We start from the raw sequence: 13,337 nt of genomic DNA on the forward strand, positions 1-13,337 counted from the left end.
ATGTGCAATGCAGTGTGATTACAGTCAATATACATGAGAAAATAAAACTTGTTAATATTAATTGTATCTCTGCTGGTAACTTCTAGCGTACACTTTAGTGTCAGACTGACCTGAGTTTCTGCTTTGAACAAACTGTGTCTTCAGACAGACATTATTCAAATTACTGTTTCTGTACTCTAAAAAGCTTTCATTTAACTCCATTAGCTTGACCAAAACAGAGGTTATTTTTCTCTAGGTCAGGTCAGACACCACTCCAACAGAAAACATAAAATCATATTCCAACACATCATATCACCAACTCACATCTTACTAACCTTTGCTGATTTCATTACTTTAATTCAACATAAACATGCTGTGTATGAACACATTTAAACTGATCTTTGCTTCTTTCTCAACTTGCATGTAAGAAAATCAATAGCATTATGCTGTTTTTCAGTGCATTTGTTTGTGGCTTTGGCAACATAAATTTACCCTTAGCAGCTTTCCTGGCATGATAATTTACACCTGAAATAAAAGTTGTCTTTAATCAAAAAGTTCTTTGTATGAGATTTCCAACAATTTCATATAAAAAAACATTTAGTAGGTAAGTAGTGAGACTTCTTGTCTGTCTTTTACTTTGAGCTGAGATAAACCTCTGTGCATCTCATCATATCTTCTGTAAGAATAACCAAGAGCTGAGAGGAAATGATTTGTTCTAATATATCTGCTATATCTCAATGTGAGTGTTAGAGGTTCTAGATCAAACTGAAGTGACAGTGCCTGGACTGGACCAAAAGTCTTGAATATATTTATAAGCATAAAGTATTATATTATTAGCATAATATCCCACTTCACCATATGTTTTGTATATTCTAATTTACAGCTAGTCATTAAACCCAAAAGTTTAATTTGTTGTTATCTTAAGCTATTTAGCTATTTGCGCTACAATTTCCTAGTTTTAAAACATAATCTGCAGAGGTAACCAGAGACTTGAACAAACTCATCTGTTACACTGTCAGCAAAAAAAATGCACATAGTATGCTCCTAAATTTCCCTCGGGATCAATAAAGTATCTATCTATCTTCTAAAAGCTGTTATAGTATTGCATTTGATCCAGTCCCAAAATATTTCTGATCTGATGTAAGGACTATGAAACATTAACGGATATGGATGTACTTTTTGAATGAGCTTGACGTTTTGCTTTTTTTTATTTAAAAGTTGATGGTATGGACCACATGCAACATGATTACCTATACTGGACAAACCTTAACGCCTCCTGGATATTCTTCCCTTCCCATCCATTCAGTTTGTTTGGTGTATGCAATAACTCACTGTGTACTTGAGATCTGGTGCGGAGCAGGTTATATAACTGAGCTGAGCATGTGTTATCGATGATTAATTATGATTTCAACACAGCCCTACTTCTTATTAAGTCATTCTCGTTTTTTGTCCACCCTCTTGAAGGACTAATTTTCTATGTTCCAGCAGGAGAAAGCACTATGAAGGCCATGAATGAGCGCCAGACAGAAATGTCCCAGATAAGAACGCTGACTGCAACATTTAACACCTGCATTTTCTACTTTTTTCTTTCTAGTTTTGTTTTAGCCTGCTGAAAAAGGAGTCTACTAATCACACAGTTCAGCCAAATTGATTTAAGAGGGAAATTCTATGTGCCGTGCCCAATGAAATGGACTTGTTATTCCACAAGATAAAATGGGAAACTAGGATTCCAGTGCAGTGACACTAAAATGTTTCATTTGTGTTTACTTTGGCTTGAACCTCGTGGGTTCCATAGTGAAAAAAAAACATGCAGATTACATTTCCCCACGCAAATATTTGGCAAGAATTCACAATGAAAACTTACAGTCTCTGCTGCTTTTTCTGATACAAGTCAATAGTAAAAGAAACCTAATATTACCCTCGCCCTCTAGCTGAAAGAGGGTGGAGATAAAGGAAACGATGTGTGGGAGAGCACAGAAGAAAAATCAAGGTTTTTAAGAGGCAAGATGCCAAGGCTGAGCCCTTAGACCTTCTTGTCCTGAAAACTGGGAAATCTGTGAAAGTGGAAATTCAAGGCCACAAACAAATAGCGTGAGGATTCCCAGTATGGGCTCCAAGCCTTCACTGGGGAAACCTCAGAGACCTTTAGTAGAGTGTAAAAAGATGATAACCGAAGCACATGCACATATAACTTTTTCTGCTATTAGATGGACAATAAAAATTTTAATCCTAACTTAATTTCATGTAAGTGGCATAACTGACACATTCAGTTCAGAAGTGTCTTCTTTCTTTTTATTCTTTTCCACCTGTCTACCTGTTTCTTCGTAAATACATAGTTTTGTTTTCTCTGTTTCAGGATTCCAGGCTTAAAGGACTTAATTTTAATTACAAGTAGGACTTAAGCAGAACACCTTAAGGGATAATCAGTTATAAAACCTTACATCAATGTGGAAATGAGCTTAACTAGGGTTATGTGGGTTATGTAGTAATATTACAGTTTGCACAAGTCCAAACCTGTGGTGAACTTTATGAGCAATGTAATAGAAATGATCAGTTAAAAGAGTGAAGATTTAATTGCCAGACAAGTTCTTTTTATAATCAGCCACAGCACTGCCTTTCTGCCCCACCTTGTTTACAGCAGCAAAGTCACATTCCCAAGCTGCATGTTTGGTTTTGCTTGTCAACCCATTATTTAATCCACGGAATAAAACATATTGGGTGGCTGCAATCTCCTCTACCATCATTGTGATCTTGCCTTCCAAAAAGTTTGATTTTTTCTTTTGGTCCAAGGGTATTCCTGACTGACATTACAAAAGGGGAAATTGCAAGGCAGGCGCTGTCAATTTAGGCTGATTTGACATTTACAGATCACAGGTGTGTAAGTTACAAATGCAATTCATAGAACCTGCTTAAGCAAGGTTTTTCGTGCTCGGTATCCTTTATGAGCACACCACCAATGTTTCTGATGCTGTAACACCCAACAGTTAGGGTGTTTGTGCATATAGTCCTTTTTAAATTAACCAAAATCGGTCCGCTTAAAGTGAACCGACAGAAAAGGGATTCAATTCTTTTTGCTTTCACATTGCAAGTTTATCTGAAAGAAGGCTCAGTTCTTTGTTGGTCCTCTTCAGCTCTGAAGAGGCCTCAGTCCTTTTTCTGTTCACACTATAGTTTCTCTGGAACTCTCTCTGACCTTTAACACTTTGGATTATGGGTAACTGTTACTTGGAACAAGATGGCAGCTGCTATATTTGCCTTATTCATATTGCTATGGTATGTAGTTAGATTAGACCTCAGACATAAAGAAACCAAAACAGAATTGTTCAGATTTCATGTGAACACAAAAAGCACCACAACACTTCATCCTCCTCCTCCACTCACCATCTTTTCATCAGCCATGTTTCCATTTTGTTTTTTGAGTGCAATGTCATGTCATCTACCCACAGCAAGCCTGAAGAGCTACACTACAGTGGAAAGAAGGCAAAGTAAACTCGGAGCGCTTTTTGTTCACAATGCACAGGTTAAGCGAACTGCTCTGTGGACTTCAGAGGGGTCTGAGTTCATTCGCTGTGTTCACATCTGGGAAAAAAATGCTGACTAATCGCTAATCACTTGTCAAAAGGGACCAAGTGTGAAAACACCCACCCCAATTCAAATACTTTGCACTAAAATGTTAAGATTTGGACCTGAATTAATTGGTAACACTATTAAATATCTATTTAAATTGATTTTCAGCAGAAAAAAAACACAGTGACTCATAAGCATATCTCATTTCAGCTGGTGGAGGCAAGGAGTTGATATTGTCGTGTTTACTGTGGATTCATTTACACTAACTGCTAACTGCTAAATGTTTATGGATTTTATTGGATAGCTGAGAACAGACAGCAACAGGAAACATAAGAGGGCGGAGAGGTTCAACATGCAACAAAATGCATTTTTGTCTTTATCTGAAAGAATGTGTGCTGGAGGAATGGCTTACTCTTATTGGTGTTTTTCATTCGAGTATTGCTGCACTGAAACAACACTATAACTTAAGAACTTTAAGAGAACTAATAAGAACTTATAAGAACTTTCTCTGCTGATCTTTAGTCAAGTTAACTCCTTTTCATTTTTCATTTGCCTATTTCAAACTAAGTTTAAGCCCTATGCAATTCGCTTTGAATGGTCTGCTTCAAAGACTTGCCCTGAAGCAGTTCATATGAGTTAAACCTGGAATGTAATTCTGGACCATGTACAGCAAAAAATATTTCAATAACTGTTGACAGACAAGATGATAATACAAAACAGCAGACAATGGTTCCGACTGGGATTTCAGAGCAGTCCCTAAGATATGTATGACCAACAACATATGAACTATTTGATAAGTAACCAACAAATAAGTAAGAAGCCCTTCCATGGAAGAACTACTTTTGCTTTTACACTGGTTAACTCACTCAAATGTGCTGTAATAATACATGGGTACTAATTTACAAAAATGTTCCTTCATACCTAATTTAGTCATAAAGCTGGGCTTGGTAAAGTCGGAGAAATGAGCAAAAGCAGCTAAATTCTGAAAGTATTCAACAGAAAAAAATCCCTCCTCCCTTCAGGCTTTCCTCCAAAGTCACTCAGCTGAAACACATGAGCGCACTGCCTTACTCAGTTCCTGCTGAGAGATAGCGCGTCCGGAAAGTATTCACACCGCTTCACTTTTTGCACATTTTGTTATGTTACAGTCTCATTTCAAAATGGATTAAAATGATTTTTTCCCTCAAAATTCTACACAAAATACCCCATAATGACAAAGCGAAACGAGTTTGCTTGAATTTTTTGCAAATGTATTAAAAATGAAAAAAAACAAAAATATAACATGTACATAAGTATTCACACCCTGTGATCAATACTTTGTTGGACCCCCTTTGGCAGCAATTACAGCCTCAAGTCTTTTTGAGTGTGATCCTGTAAGCTTGGCACACTTATTTTTGGGCATTTTCTCTCACTCTTCAATGCAGAACCTCTTAAGCTCCATCAGGTTGGATGTCGAGCGTCAGTGCAAAGGCATTTTCACATCTCTCCAGAGATGCTCAATAGGGTTCAAGTCTGGGCTCTGGCTGGGCCACTCAAGGACATTCACAGAGTTGTTCTGAAGCCACTCCTCTGTGATGTTGGCTGTATGCTGAGGGTCGTTATCCCGTTGGAAGATAAACCTTCACCCCAGTCTGAGTCCAGTGCAGTCTGGAACGGGTTGTCAGCAAGGATGTCTCTGTACATTGCTGCAGTCATCTTTCCCTCGACCCTTACTAGTCTCCCAGTTCCTGCTGCCACAAAACATCCCCACAGCATGATGCTACCACCACCATGCTTCACAGTAGGAATGGTATTGGCCAAGTGATGAGCAGTGTCTGCTTTCCTCCAGACATGACGCTTGTCATTCATGCCAAAGAGTTCAATCTTTGCTTCATCAGACCAGAGTATTTTGTTTGTTGTGGTTTGAGAGTCTTTCAGGTGCCTTTTGGCAAACTCCAGGTGGGCTTTCATATGCATTTTACTGAGGAGTGGCTTCCGTCTGGCCACTCTACCATACAGGCCTGACTGGTGGAATGCTGCAGAAATGGTTGTCCTTCTTGAAGGTTTAATAAATCCAAAAATAAACAACTCTGTGAAATGCCACAATCGTAAAACACAAGCACAGTAGCTGTCATGAACATACCTCAGTCCAAAAAGGCTACCTGGCCCTTCAGCTACTGTTCACTGCTGTGGGTGTGCGATTAGTGCTGACTGGGTTAGCTGTCAAATAAGTCTGTTGTCGCTCCTGCAGCACGGGCACAGAGCTGTTCGAGCACTGCAGGGAAGTTAGTTGGATATTTGACATTAGACATTATGTAACCTAACACTAACTTCAACAAGGTTTGGAAGCTCAGCACTTTATTCTCATTGCTAATTACATCCAACTGCCTCATGTCTCAGTCACATGTAAGTAAGTACTTGACAATATCAAGCCAGCATGTTACTGTTGTGAAATGTTGGCTGTACTTGCTTTGCCATTTTGTGCAACTAGCTCACTAACAACTTTGGCAATATATTTGCATATTTTTTTCATTAGCATTTGATCATATCTGACAGCGTGCTTATGATCGTTCATAAAAAAGGTTGAGGCAGGTTCTATTCTTTCCCATTGGTAGCTTATGGACCTGTGACTCTATAAATCTCAAATCGGTTTAAATTGACATCACCTGTCTTCCTGTCCCACCAACCACTTTCCTGACTTCCCCTTATCTAACACCAGCAAAAATGAGGATTTAGTCAAGAACAGTCACCAAAGAGAAAATCAAGCCTTTTGGAAGAGGAGATCACCACGATGGCAGAGGAGACTGAAGCTGGAGGCAACACGTATTATTCAGTGGACTAAATAATTGGTGGACAAAGTCAAACATGCAGCTTGGGAATGTGTTGCTGCTGAAGGGGATAAGGTGGGGCAGAAACACAGAACTATGGCTGGTTAAAAGGAATGAAAGGGAAATAATCTTGCTTAAGAATATGAAAAGATTAATGATGCTATGCGTCCAAAAATAATGACTGTGGGTCTGTTAATTCCTCATGCCTTTAACTGATAATTCCTATTACATTGTTCATAAATGCAGAGTTCACCACAGGTTCGGATGCATATCTGTCCCAAACCACTGTAACCCTAAATAACCAGCAGGAAAATCACTTAAGATGAGTCCCAACTTTTCTTAGAGACAAAATCATTTCCATGTCAAAGTAAGGTTTAATAAATAACTGCCTACATGTGGATTTCTGCTTAAGTCCTTCTTAAGATCAAAATTGGTTGTACATCCGTTTCATAAATGAGGCCATGTTGCAGTGTGCCATTTGAAGGGTTCCACCAGCAATGGGGAGCCTTGACATTTTAAGGGAGAGCTAAAGGGACAAACATATTTTAAGAGACAAACAGCACCAGCACTAAGGCCCTGCTCTTGTACTTCATCAAGAACGACCACTGTGTCAGAATAAGAGAAGGCTGCCGCCCACACTGAATCATCTTCTTCCCAGCTGGCAATGTCAGATAAGGGAGATATAAAAAAAACTCTGTGAAGGCCACAATTTAAGAAAAGTTAAGATTAGTACTCAACCTTATGAGAAAAACAACCCTCAGATCTGCTATCAATGTCGAACCAAATTCACAGCACCAAGGACACAGCATGTGAAGAGAATAACCCAATATCCAAACATGTCACCACTGTGACAACGGACAGCAGACAATACGAGACATGATGTTTAAGGGTATTGACACTCTACATGATCTATCCTCTAATCATGGTGACTATTTTTAAAGGCTGATGGTTTATTTTTTTTTTTTAAATATATGGTCCTACATTCATTTTCTTACATTGTTAAATGATATTAAACCACTTGAACTGATTTGCATCAAACATGAATCCAGCGTTGTGCACACAGCCCTGCAGCATCTGCAAACACCACTGATCTGAAGGATCTGAAACATTTACTATTTGTGTTAAAAGCACTACTTTTAAGGTGCCTTAAAATAAAGTTAAGCCAGTAGTGAATTAAATGTGAAGTTTGAAGAAACACTGGACTGTAGTTCTGGATCACAGATGTGCCAGTTATGTCAGTCAGCCATCTTTCCAACACTTAAATCAATGACATGGTATCTTCAAAGCTACAAATGTGCACAATATAAACATATCAATAAAAAAAAAAAAAATCTGAAATTAGACTTTTTCCAAAACTAATGTGAAAGAGTTGAATAAGAAAATAATTCATAGGAAAACTAGTTGAATGTAGAGACAGGAAATCATCCCTGTAGAAGCAAATCAATTAGAATCAATTCATTCGATTTAAGTTGTCACCCTCGTTTTTTTTCACCCTGTGATGAAGCTTTACGTTTGATTATTTTATAAACTTGTTTAGGATATTTAACACTGACATGCGGCAACACATACAAGTACATATTTAGTGCAAACGAAAATTTGGTTCAAGCTTGACACATCATTTAATAAAGAGATTCATGTCAGATTACAAATGTACAGTGTAACAAGACAAAAAGGCTATTTGTTAGAGCAACACTATTATATATTATCAGATATTATCTGTTTAAAGTGGTGCTTCATTCAGACTAGATATATATAATGCATATGCTGAAGACATGACTTTAGAAGCAGTGCTGTAGTGTACATACATACAAATTGTAAAGTTTTTTTTATACAAAGGCTATGGGTCATCTCAGCCTTTAACTGATAGATAAGAGAGGATGCTCAGGTGAGGATTACTTCAGTATTTCCATGGGCATTTACTGTGTCACCATGCTCATCAACATCCAGAGCATCAGCAGCATCAACAACCCAAGCAGGATTCACTTTACCTGATGCTACCATGTTATATGCCCACCCAAAGGTGTATGGACTAAAAGGGAGCTCAGTGAAACTTTCCATAAAGAGTACAAGTAATAGTAGACTACTACCATAAAGTTGTCAGATAAAAGACAATTCAAAAACTAATTGTTAGGATGGAAGGAGTAGAAGCTGAAATATCCTCATGTCACAGAATGGGTCGAATTTAAAAACATCTGGATCATATATTTCCCATAATGCAACCAAAACTGCCATTTGTTGATCTACCCTGGTTGGTAAAAACACATAAGTGTAAATTTATAGTTTTCGAAACCAAACAGGGGTTACACTGATGACAACACTACCATCAGGGTTATTTCCTTAGAACAAACAAACAAATAAAATGACTCATTATGTGCATGACTTTATTTTCAATGTGCTATCACTGTCGAGTAGTGATAAGTAGACAGTCAGGTCAGTTCTCCATCTGACCGTAACAAAGTTATTGGGTACTTGAATCACAGATGTGTGTATGAGGCCATAGGACTGAGGACCCAAATGCAGACACTTTAAAAACAAGCAAACATATCAAGCAAGCAGGCAGGTCCTGAACACAGATATCAGGCAGAAAATCAGGACCAGGTAGGTTGGAACACAAACGACAAACCGACAGAAAGGCCTGTTGAGCTGGTTACATACACTGATAAGCTAATGAGAGGAATGGAAGGAAGAGATGATCTGAGAATGTGAACAGATAAGCAGGTGGACAGGTGGAGGCGAATGGCGACTGGACTTACTTCTCTTTTTGTTTCAGCTCAAAAAATATGAGAAGCTCAGGGACTTTGGAGCAGTGATGGTGATATAAAAGCTTTTGAAGGTTTTTTTTTCCACCTTTTTTGTTGAAAAAGGGGTTCTAAGCTTCGGTACACTGAAAACAGAAAGAAAAGTGAACTGCTTGAGCAATTTTAAGTCAAGACCTGTCCCAGAGCACTTGCACAATATCTCACATTTCCATAGTTTCAATTCCACATGCACACAGTATTATATTGCATTCAGTTGTGTACTGTTCTTAGGGACAAAACGTTTGAAATTTACTTTAGTAGTTCCATTTTATTTAACTTACTACTTCTACTGTCCTGCCTGTCTGAGGAAAATATTGTACTTTTTACTCCACTACTGCTATTTGTTACTTTTCATGTTATAATTTTGCACACATAATTTCGTGATTCTGAATTTTTCTGATAAATTTAAGGATTAAGTGTCCTTTTAAGGGCTGAGGAGCCACTTCTCAAGATAAACCACTTGGATAAAATAAAAAAAAACTTGGATGAGCTGGAAAATGCATTAGCACAAAGTTGAAATGGCTGGGTTCTTTTTTTTTTTTTTAGCTCATCGCAACTTTTTAGAGAGATGTAGATATGACAGGACAAAACGCTACCAACATAAACATGGTCTTTCAGAATAGGAAAATACCAGACAGATTAGTTAGAGTAGTTACAATTACCACAACCTTTAACATCTGCAGTAGTAAATCGGTAAATGGGCTGCATTTACATGGAGATCTTCTCATCTACCGACAACTCAAAGCACTTTAAAACACATAGGGATCAACCCACCAACCACTTGATTAGTGGACGAACTGGCTCCTGAACCACAGCTGCCTGCAGCATACACATTAAGACAGCAGCGATCCAAACACAACACACATAATGTAAGGGACCATTTTCTCTATAATGAGTATTTTCATTTTTCAAGGCTCAGGGTTCATTTATTTAGTGGTATTTAGTGGAGTGTGGTTTCAGTACTTTAACTTAAGTAAAGGATCTGAATACTTCTTCACTGTTTTTGATGATGAAGCACAAACACTGTCCAACTAGCATCAGGTTTATTTGAACCTCACTAATCATTTGATCATTTGAACTAAGCATTTGATGCAACATATCAAGCAGCACATCTTAGGAAAGTGAAACAAGCGTCTGTGCCTCAACTCGCCCTCGTGCCTAGGGTATCATCATGCTGCCTGTGTGTGGTTCTGGCCCAAATGTTCACTTGTTTTATGGCTGCCTTGGACTAATGTCTGGCTGCCAAGAACTGCAAACCAGCAAATACTTCTACAGTGCACAAGCACAAACTTTAATTCACACAGCCTGAAACACTCCATGAGATGTAGGTGAATCTCCATTATAGCAGCTTATTCAAAAGATCTGTGGTTAAAATAAATGTCTGTTGCTGTTTGTTCCCTACATTTTACTGCATATACTAATTAGTTTTCAGTTTCTCAAAAAATGCACTCGCAAACATGGTATAAATTCTTTAAAGTAACTGCTCCTCCAGTAATAGAAAAGACCCACCTGTAGTAGTTGCAAACTTACCGTAAACTCTTCACATTTCGTCATTTCGGTGGGCTTGGAACGAGTCACACCATGCTGACCAGGTCATCAATCTTGTTCTGTCATTTGCTTTCACACTGCAATTCCTGTAGGATCAGATACATAAGTAAGTAAGCAAATCTTTATTTATAGGGGACTTTTAAAAACACAGAGTTAGTACCTCACGCAAGAAAAACACAGAAAATTATATATTGCAAAAGCAAGCAAAGCAAAGCAAAGCAAAGAGCAAGTAAAATGAAAACACACAGAAGAGTAAGCAACATACAGTACAATAAAACAACGTACAATTAAAATTAGCTAAACACCACCTTTGGAACAGAACATTATAAAAAGCTTACCTTTAGAGGTACGATTTTAAAAGCTTCTTAAAAGTGTCCACAGAGTTAGCAGATCCAATGGAATGGATATATATGTACATATATGCTATACATGTATATGTAAATATATGTGCACATATGTTGGAAAATATATGTGGCATAGATAAAAAACATATATGTTCATATATTTTCTTTCCATGTGGGACTGTATAGTGAATCAAACAGCATGATGCAACAACAGAGCCGCTCTGCTGTACATCATGTACATCCAGTGTGATAAGCTGGAAGACTAAGTTTCCATTTTCACAGGACTGAATAAGATACAGACATTAAGTTGTTTGATTATTTTATCTTATTCCATTTCCTGTTACAGATATGAGATGGAGTTTAAAGCTACTAAAGTGCAGTAATTGTACGTCCTTACTGAACAAAATACTTCTGTTTTGTCAACCACATGGGGATATTTTTTAAAATGTTCTTTATCACACACTGGTGTGAATATATGACAACACTACGATCTTAGTTTGCATAAAATATTCTAAAGTCCACTTACTTCAATTAACTCATTTTGTTAGGCCGTGATGTAGCAAAACTCCAGCAAAACAAACTTTTCTGAACGTAAACAGTGGCCAGTTGCATGGAGACATCAGGATCAGCCGAGGCGCTTGGCTTTGCGTCCCCGTTGGAAAATGAGAAAAACCAGCTAGCGGCAGTTAACGTAGCGCCATGTTTTAACTTGTTTAAACAAAACAACAGAACGCGAGAGCAGCGTCACGCATGCAGCCGGCGTAAACACACTTTTCCCGCATTGCCCTCAAAGCCCACAATGCATCGCGGTTTCCCCACTCCGCTACGTCACACTTCCGAGCCCAATAGCCTGCTAAGCCGGGTGTGTCGGTTCGGCTTTATGAGCCGGTAGTTCGCCCGTCGCCGCTGTATGGATCGAGTTGATGAGTGTGAGGCCACTTTAAAAATTGCTGCATGCAATAAAACAATCAAAAGCTATTGTCTTATACGCTGAATTTTCTTCTGCAAAGCTCAATCTGCGTTGAATTAAAAGTACAATCATAAATACATTTTGTTTGAACATATATGCGCATTACATCACTTGCAAATGAAGGGAGATATAGGCATTATGTATGACATATATGCAACAAATCAGACATATATGAGCTATATATAAGGCATTATGTATGACGTATATGCACCTGACTGTGGCATATATGAGGATATATATATATATCATATATGACACATATATTTCCTATATATCCACACACATGCACATATATGACCCTAAATATGGCATACATACAACATATATTCTGCATATATTTGGATATATGTCCATATATTTCCTTTCCGTGTGGGTGGAAATGTAAACCTCAGGTCATTGATCTTATTTATAAAAAATGATTAAAATTTCTCACAATCCAAGAGGAGGAAGATTTAATCGGTTAATAGTAGCAAACAAAAATCTTTGGTTATTTCTATTCCTTTTAATCAAATTAGAGAAAGAGGCAGCTCAAGCATCTTTGATAGTTTGATTCAGGGGGAGCTGATGTAGTCACATAGGCTGTGTCTCGTGTACTTCTAGTTTTGATGCACACAGCAACAAGTTCTTTGTTCTCTTCAGCACTGCTAACTCACCCATCACAAACTTTCTTCTTGTCACAGAACATTTATTTTAAATTATAGCCAAAGTATTCAAAGTATATACCTGCAAGGAATTGATGGGAAAAGCAGCTGCATCATATGTAATATTGTCAGACTGCCTTTTAAGATGTTTGACACTTAAATTCGTGCTTGTCTATTTCATTCTTTTTATTCAGTCCATCTCAATTGCCTGCTATTCCTCAAAGAGGTTTAAATTGTATTAAATGTCTGTTTGACAATGTTTATCTCCAAAAAGCACATACAATTGTTAGACATTTAGTTACGTAAGAGTATTGCAGTCTTTATTTAGGGCTTTCTAACTGCAGGTCAGTCAGGTCATGTGTTTTTCTGTTTGACCTCATGCTGGCACTGTTGTCTCACTCTTAATAAGAATAAATACACAATTAAAATAAAAAAGGTTATATTAGCTACTGTCACAGTAACATTATGGTGCACCAGCTAGGTATCAGATGTAGTGCAGAGTGGAATTTTTTTATACTGAAGGATTTTGATGACAGCAGCTGTGGAAAATGAAGATGTACCTGCAGTCACTGAAGATGAGGAATTTGTTCTAGTGCCACTGATATATACAGATATATATCCATATATATCTAAAAGCAGAGCTTTGCAACCAAAATGACAAAATTAGCTTAGACAACATGAGT

This window comes from Scatophagus argus, chromosome 14 (assembly GCF_020382885.2).
Source record: "Scatophagus argus isolate fScaArg1 chromosome 14, fScaArg1.pri, whole genome shotgun sequence".
NCBI lineage: Eukaryota > Metazoa > Chordata > Actinopteri > Scatophagidae > Scatophagus > Scatophagus argus.